Source organism: Bubalus kerabau, chromosome 16, assembly GCF_029407905.1.
Source record: "Bubalus kerabau isolate K-KA32 ecotype Philippines breed swamp buffalo chromosome 16, PCC_UOA_SB_1v2, whole genome shotgun sequence".
Taxonomy (NCBI): Eukaryota; Metazoa; Chordata; class Mammalia; order Artiodactyla; family Bovidae; genus Bubalus; species Bubalus kerabau.
In genome coordinates, this window is record NC_073639.1 from 33,580,946 (window position 1) to 33,590,099 (window position 9,154).

Below are 9,154 nucleotides of genomic sequence, written 5' to 3' on the forward strand. Positions count from 1 at the left end.
TCTTTTGAGCGATGTATAACACATGCATGGCAAGCCCATGTGGAAGGATGCTCTCTAGTCCAGTCAAATGATCCAATCCCACTATTATCTTAGTCCCCTCTGAGTTTTTTCCTACTTGCCACCCCTCGCTGTACAGAAAACAGCCAAGCACCATGCAGGTCAGTCATCAATGGTGGGGAACCAGAAGGCTATGTTAGAACAAGCGCTGGCAAAGGTCATGAACTTGGGGTTGAACTGCAAACAGATAATGGGGCCTGTGTGTTTGCCATCCAATACAGCTACTTTTATACCACTCTCTCTATTCCAGCATGGATCTTGCCATCCTCTGAACAAATCATAATAAACTGGGAGTCTGGGGTAAATGAGACCTCCTTGCTGTTAGCATAACCCCCAAACATGCATCACCTTGCTGTTAGCATAACCCCCAAACATGCATCATCACTCCCTTGAATGCATCAATCAGATGGATGAAGCTGCCATTGGTGGAGATGAGGATGAGCTTGCCATCATTGCTGAACTTAAGCCCTGTCCACTCACAAGTCCAATCATACTGCATCTTAAATGTCGCAAATGGCCCCTTATCAAAAGAGCGAAGATCATAAAGTTTGACCATTCCAGAATTGACACCTGCAGCAAAAATTAATCCTTCTGGATCAAAAGAACAAACTGGCTTGCCCTGTAGATGCATGAGACCCTGGCAGTTAGGAGAGCAGAGATCCCAGAGCTGAATGGTCTTATCAAGAGACCCAGAAATGAAAGTGTCATCCACAGGTGACATGAACAAGGCCACCACCCTTTTGCTATGTCCAGGAAAGCACCTGATATATTTGTTGTCATGCAAGGACAGATAATAACAATATCGTCTCTTTTGTTAGAGCTGTAAACTACTGTATTTGCTGCATGAGTGTATCTGATGAGATCCATGCCGTATTTCTTACTGTACAGGGTTCTCTTTGGTTTGCCCTCCTGGCAGTCAGTCATAGAGCACGATGGAGTCGTCGTCGCTGCTCAAGATGACCATCTTGCCGTTGGGGCTGAAGTTGAAGCAGTTGATCTTGTCAAGAGTTTTCACGGAACACCTTGGCAATGCGGAAGCTCCGCAGCACTCTGTTGGTCAGCTTCAGGGCGGCGGTTGCCTACCATGACAAGGAGCTGAATCCTAAGAAGAAGATTTCGGAGCAGATCCAGCCTGATCTTTACACTAATGATGAATGAGTGGCTACATACAAAGGCGCTCTCTTTGAGGTGAAATGAAAGGGAGTGTGTAGGGCTCAAACTATGGCCAACAGTGGAACAAAATAAAACACTTCAGTTTCTGAAATACATTAGAGAAAACAATAAAAAGAAATACATTTGTCAGTCATACCTAAAATAAAATTTAAAAAGAGAGAATTGAGAAAGCCTAAGAGCTACATCAGAGCAGCACCTCTTCTTTGTTTTGTTTGTAGGCTTACAAATAAGTTGAAAAGGTTTTTGTGCTATTAAAAAAAAAAAGTGAGAAAATCACTGGACTAGATAATCTCTAGTACCCTTTAGTTTATAAATGCAATTCAAGGGAAGAACCATATAGTCTTATTCATATCTAGCAATGCTATATGACAGCGGAATACAAATTCATCTTCATGACACAACTAGATCAAGGCACAAGCACCACAGAGCAATTTTGACCTGAGTGCCTATTTAAACAAAATTTGCAGGAACAACAGCTTACAGGCTTCACTGAAGAGGTGATCCAAGGAAAACCAGAGGAAAGGGGAGGACTCCCTTTTCTTTTTCCTTATAACTAAAAACACTCATCAGTGCCTTGAAACCCCACCCAGGAAGTTGTTTTCACCCTCCCACAATGCCCCCTGGTCTCCACCCCCAACACTCCCATCACTGTGGCACTGATTGCAGCTCCTGGTCTATTCCAGTGGTGATGCAGAAGAAGGCAGGTAAGGTGAGACACAAGTTTAAATTTGCTCTAACCAAAGACAAACTGCAAACAAAAGCGTACTGAAAACAGTCCCAACTGCTGCACTCACCTGGAAAGAAATGCCTTATTTGTGGGGAAAGACCTTTACACTTAGTACTGTGCTAAAGGTGAGAAAGGAGACAAACGCAAGATAAGATAGGAATAAATCACCTTTGTTATGTAAAAAAACACCAGAGCAAACATTTTAGTTCCTTCCTTGTTTCAGCTGGGTCTTAGAGGAAGCGTTTAGGCGTTGAAGGGAATCTGCTGCTTTCTGGTGACCTTGAGCAAGTTTCTGAATTCTATGAGCCCAGTGTCAGACTTTATTTTTTGGGGCTCCAAAATCACTGCAGATGGTGACTGCAGCCATGAAATTAAAAGACGCTTACTCCTTGGAAGGAAAGTTATGACCAACCTAGATAGCATATTCAAAAGCAGAGACATGACTTTGCCAACAAAGGTTCGTCTAGTCAAGGCTATGGTTTTTCCTGTGGTCATGTATGGATGTGAGAGTTGGACTGTGAAGAAGGCTGAGTGCCGAAGAATTGATGCTTTTGAACTGTGGTGTTGGAGAAGACTCTTGAGAGTCCCTTGGGCTGCAAGGACATCCAACCAGTCCATTCTGAAGGAGATCAGCCCTGGGGTCTCTTTGGAAGGAATGATGCTAAAGCTGAAACTCCAGTACTTTGGCCACCTCATGCGAAGAGTTGACTCATTGGAAAAGACTCTGATGCTGGGAGGGATTGGGGGCAGGAGGAGAAGGGGACGACAGAGGGTGAGATGGCTGGATGGCATCACTGACTCGATGGATGTGAGTCTGGGTGAACTCTGGAAGTTGGTGATGGACAGGGAAGCCTGGCATGCTGCGATTCATGGGGTCGCAAACAGTCAGACGCGACTGAACTGAACTGAACTGATTGGGTTTCCCTGGTGGCTCAGACAGTAAAGTGCCTGTCTGTCTGCAATGCAGGAGACACAGGTTCGATCCCTGGGTAGGGAAGATCCCCTGGAAAAGGAAATGGCAGCCCACTCCAGTATTCTTGCCTGGAAAATCCCATGGACGGTGGAGCCTGGTAGGCTACTGTCCATGGGGTTGCAAAGAGTCGGACACGACTGAGCGACTTCACTTCACTCACTTAATTTTCCTATTAGACATCACCAGATGGTCAATACATTGATTATATTCTTTGTAGCCAAAGATGGAGAAGCTCTATACAGTCAGCAAAAACAAGACTGGGAGCTGACTGTGGCTTAGATCATGAACTCCTTATTGGAAAATTAAGACTTAAATTGACGAACAGAGGGAAAGCCACTAGGGCATTCAGGTATGACCTAAATCAAATCCCTTATGATTATACAGTGGAAGTGACAAATAGATTCAAGGAATTAGATCTAATAGACAAGAGTGTCTGAAGAACTATGGATGGAGATTCACAACATTGTTCAGGAGGTGGTGATCAAAACCATCCCCAAGAAGAAGGAATGCAAAAAGGCAAAATGGTTGTCTGAGAGGCCTTACACATATCTGAGTAAAGAAGAGAAGCAAAAGGCAAAGGAGAAAAGGAAAGAGACACCCATTTGAATGTAGAGTTCCAGTGAATAACAAGGAGAGATAAGAAAGGCTTTTTAAGTCAATAGTGCAAAGAAATAGAGGAAAACAATAGAATGGGAAAGCCTAGAGATCTCTTCAAGAAAATTAGAGATACCAAGGGAATATTTCATGCAAAGATAGGCACAATAAAGAACAGAAACGGTATGGACCTAGCAGAAGCAGAAGACATTAAGAAGAGGTGGCAAGAATACACAGAAAAACTATACAAAAAAGATCTTAATGACCCAGATAATCATAATGGTATGATCACTCACGTAGAGCCAGACATCCTGCAGTGTGAAATCAACTGGGCCTTAGGAAACATCACTACACACAAAGCTAGTGGAGGTGATGGAATTCCAGCTGAGCTATTTCAAATACTGATGCTGTTAAAGTGCTGCACTCAACATGTCAGCAAATTTAGAAAACTCAGCAGTGGCCATGGGACTGGAAAAGGTCAATTTTCATTCCAATCTGAAAGAAAGGCAATGCCAAAGAGTGTTCAAACTACTGCACAATTGCACTCATTTCACATGCTAGCAAAGTAATGCTCAAAATCCTTCAAGCTAGGTTCCAACAGTATATGAACCGAGAAATTCCAAATGTACAAGCTGGATTTAGAAAAGGGAGAGGAACCAGAGATCAAATTGCCAACATCCATTGGATCTTAGAAAAAGCTAGAGAATTCCGGAAAAACTGCTTCACTGACTAAAGTCTTTGACTGTGTGGATCATAATAAAATGCAGAAAATCCTTAAAGAGATGGGAATACCAGACCATCTGACCTGCCTCCTGAGAAACCTGTATACAGGTCAAGAAACAACAGTTAGAACTGGACATGAAACAATGGACTGGTACCAAATTGGGAAAGGAGTCAAGGCTGTATATTGTCAACCTACTTATTTAACTTATATGCAGAGTACATCATCTGAAATGCCCGGCTGGATGAAGCACAAGCTGGAATCAAGATTGCCAGGAGAAATATTAATAACCTCAGATATGCAGATGACACCACCCTTATGTCAGAAAGTGAAGAGAAACTAAAGAGCCTCTTAATGAAGGGAAAAGAGGAGAGTGAAAAAGTTGGGTTACAACTCAACATTCAAAAAGCAAAGATCATGGCATCCGGTCCCATCACTTCATGGCAAATAGATGGAGAAACAATGGAAAGAGTGTCAGAATTTATTTTCTTGGGCTCCAAAATCACTGTGGACAGTGATTGCAGCCATGAAATTAAAAGACGCTTGCTCCTTGGAAGGAAAGCTATGACCAACCTAGACAGCATATTAAAAAGCAGAGATATACTTTGCATACAAAGGTCCGTGTAGTCAGAGCTATATGGATGTGAGAGAAGGAGAAGGTTTTTCTAGTAGTCATGTATGGATGTGAGAGCTGGGCAGTGGAGAAGGCTGAGCCCCAAAGAATTGATGCCTTCCAAATGTGGTGCTGGAGAAGACTCTCAAGAGTCCCTTGGACTGCAAGGAGATCAAACCTGTCAATCCTAAAGGAAATCAACCCTGAATATCCATTGAAAGGACTGATGCTGAAACTGAAGCTCCAATACTTTGGCCACTGATAAAAAAAAGCCGACTCATTGGAAAAGACTCCTGATGCTGGGAAAGAATGAAGGCGGGAGGAGAAGGGAACAACAGCGGATGAGATGGTTGGATGGAATCACCGACTTAATGGACATGAATTTGAGTTTGAGGAGATGGTGAAAGACAGGCAAGCCTGGGGTCACAAAAAGTTGGACACGACTAAGCGACTGAACAGCAACAATTTTCCTGTTAGTCTCTTCAGAGAGACTGATAATACCTATCTCACAGATAAGAAATAAGATAAATGCCACCAACTCCATGACATATACTGCACACTAGTCCTTCCTTTGCAGTGGTAGAAAGACATTTAAATGTCTTTTAGGTGGTATATAATTTTGTTCTTATCTGAATGTAACAACCTTTTGTTAATTAAATTGATAATTCTAATGACACTAGTTTTTCCTCAGTTTACCAGTAACAAAGAATTGATGTGTTTACTAACAGAGCATCAAGGCAATACTAAACTTCAGCAATAATGCCAGGGGCAATAGGTCCACATTTATTAATATTCTCAAATGCCCAACTCATAATTTATTTAGAATCTAGATTCAGATTGAGGTTATCCTGAAATCATTTGCAGAACTTAGTTAACCATTTGTGTAACTTGCAGATGAGATGTCAGAGAAAAGTGAGTGATTCTATTAAGTTGAACACACCTCATTACTGACCAGTTTCACTGTGAATAGTCACATTGTATCTAGGCTAGCTATCTTTAAGACCAAATGTGAAAAATGCATGATTATGGCAATGAGTTCGGTGTGTTTACTGTTAGTTTCACATATTTGTGTGCATTGTTTTAGTTAACCTTATTTCAACTGCCATGAAATAATTCAGAATTATCTCACAACCTAGTTTGTGTTAAGCACAACTGGTGATTAGAATAGCTAAATATATTGCAAATGCACTATTCAAATGTTTTTTTCAAATGACTGAATCTTTTAAAGCAAATTAGAACTTCAGTCATCCTAAGTGAAAAAAATCACTAGACTTTCTGTAAAAATTACCCTTCAATTAAAAATGAATAAATTTTAAAAAAGGAAACAACAAAAAAGCAGTATTGTAACAAATTTAATAAAGATTTTTTTTAATGGAAAAAAAATCACTAGACTGGCATATCTCTAACATATATTTTTGAGCAGTCAGAATTTAGTTCAAATTAGACTTTACTCATGATGGTTAACTGTGTTAACTTGGCTGGGGCTTCCCAGGTGGCATAGTGGTAAAGAATCTGCCTACCAATGCAGGAGACACAAGAGACGCAGATTCAATCCCTGGGTTGGGAAGATTCCCCTGGAATAGGAAGTATTCCAGTATTCCACTCCAGTATACTTGCCTGGAGAACTCCATGGACAGAGGAGCCTGGGGGGCTACAGACCATGAGGTCCACAAAGAGTTGGATATGATTGAGCATGTACACGCATGCACACAAATTGGCTAGTCTCTGATGCCCAGTTGTTTGGTCAAACAGTAGTCTAGATGTTGCTGTGAAGGTATTTGTGTTATGTGATTAACATTTACAAGTCAGTTGACTTGAAGTAAAACAGATTACTCTCTATAATGAGGGTAGGCCTCATCCAATAAGTTGAAGATGCTGCTGCTGCTGCTGCTACGTCGCTTCAGTCGTGTCCAACTCTGTGTGACTCCATCCATAGACAGCAGCCCACCAGGCTCCGCCATCCCTGGGATTCTCCAGGCAAGAACACTGGAGTGGGTTGCCATTTCCTTCTCCACTGCATGAAGCTGAAGATGAGGTTTCTGCAAAAAAGAAGCAGTTCTGCCTCAAGACTGCAACATATCAGTATAAACCCTGCCTGAGTTTTCAACCTGCTGACCTGCCTTGTAGACTTCAGACTCAAGAGTGTATCAACTTTTACCTGAGTTTCTAGCTGGTCAACCATGAAGACTTAAGGCTCACCAGTCCCCACAAATGTGAAAGCCAATTCTGATTCTCTCATTATCTATCTGTCTAGAGAGAAGATACAGATATATAGATATCTATAATTCCCCAAAGATTTGGATCTGTATTCGAAGATTACACATATCTCTGTCTGTATCTCCTATTGGTCTGTTTCTCTGGAGAACTCTAACACACTACTATTTTCTAGTACATATGAGACTTTAACGGAGAAGGCAATGGCAACCCACCCTAGTACTCTTGCCTGGAAAATCCCATGGGCGGAGGATAGCCTGCAGTCCATGGGGTCTCTAAGAGTCGGACACGACTGAGCGACTTTGCTTTCATTTTCACTTTCATGCATTGGAGAAGGAAATGGCAACCCACTCCAGTGTTCTTGCCTGGAGAATCCCAGGACAGGGGAGCCTGGTGGGCTGCCGTCTATGGGGTCGCACAAAGTCGGACATGACTGAAGTAACTTAGGAGCAGTAGCAGCATGAGACTTTAAAAGTCCTCCTCCTTTTTTGTAATTAAATGACAAATCCTTTCTTGATTTAGTTCAATACTTAATACTTGATCTGATAGGGCTACCTGGGCTTCAGTTTCTGAAGTATCTCTGAAAGATACTTCAGCCATGAAATATAATACTTTCACCAATATGCGTCCCATTGTTCCAGACAAAACCTGAAATAGCTTTTTATCTAATCTCTGAAATAAGATTCCATCAGAGGTTATGAGATGGACAAAGAGGAAAGATTAACAATTAACACTTCTACTCCCAAAGATATCAAAGTCAATGTGAAATTTAGGAGAAGAGCATAACCTAGTGATTTTATGCAAAATCACTTCCACTGACCACAAGATTTTTAAAAATAATTTTTACATTAATTTAACAGAAGTAATCTGAAATTATTATCCTGGGGGAAATATCTTTGGGGAGAAACAAAACCCTCAAGCATTGTAGCTAATGGAATATTTGACCTGCCCAGTCTCCAATTCCTGATTTCTTTCCAAAGACAACTGTGATTTTCAGTTTAGTATATATCCTTCTGATCTTTTTTCCTAAGCATTTACATTCATTTAGCTGTTGCTGTGGAAATATTGCAAAACTTAAGTTCCAGAATCTATAGGCAAACCGCCCTGGGTTTAAATCCTAGCTTTGTGACTTTAGGTAAGACACTCAACTTCTCCATGCTGTTTTCAAGTCTGTGATATGGGAATGATAATTATAGTACCCAAGTCATGGAGATGCTTTGAGTGTCAGTGAGTGCACCTACATAAAGCTCTTGGAGAACGGTGTCCGGTACGGCATGTAGTAAGTACTGCAAAGTATCGTCTCTGTGTTAGTCACTCAGTCACATCCTGACTCTTTGCAACCCCATGGACTGTGCCTGCCAGGCTCCTCTGTCCATGGAATTCTTCAGGCAAGAATACTGGAGTGGATAGCCATTCCCTTCTCCAGGGGATCTTCCTGACCCAGGGATCAAACCCAGGTTTCCTGCATTGCAGGGAGATTCTTTACAGTCAGAGCCACCAGGGAAGCCCTAGCTATTACCATTTTCACCTCCTTTTTGAAAACCATATATAGCATCCTGCTACTGTATGTTACTTTGCAAATTTGTTTAGAACAGGGACTCTCTTGTGGCCCAGTGGCTAAGACTGTTCTCTCAACACTGGGGCCAGGTTCAGTGCCTGGTCAGGGAACGAGATTCCCCCATGTTTCAACTAAGAGTCCACATGCTGCAACTAAAGATCCCACATGCCACAACTAAGGCCTGGCCCAGCTAAATTTAAAAAAAATGTAATTTGTTTAACCCACTCATGTATTTTGGAAATATTTCTGTAATATTACAAATAAAATCTACCTCTTCTTTTTTCAACTATTTCAAGTCTCATTTTCCATATAATGATTTCAATCTACTCCTCAGTACCTAAAAGAAATATCTACATTTATTTACCCAAATAGTTCTTCTCTTTTTCTGTATGGTTCAGTGAACTAATGTATCTGGGGCCTTGGGGTGGGGGAGGGAAGTGCTTGGTGAACTAAAAAGCATTATGGAAATATTTGTATAGATGTCTTCACTGGGTATCAAGAGGAGAAAGAGATAAGACTCTGCC

At 41.5% G+C, this 9,154-nt stretch overlaps 1 pseudogene; it reads right to left on the minus strand.

The window, feature by feature from the left end:
* Positions 1 to 52: 52 nt before the first annotated feature.
* On the minus strand, positions 53 to 7,040 carry LOC129630327 (WD repeat-containing protein 82-like; annotated as a pseudogene).
* Between the last annotated feature and the right edge of the window lie 2,114 nt (positions 7,041 to 9,154).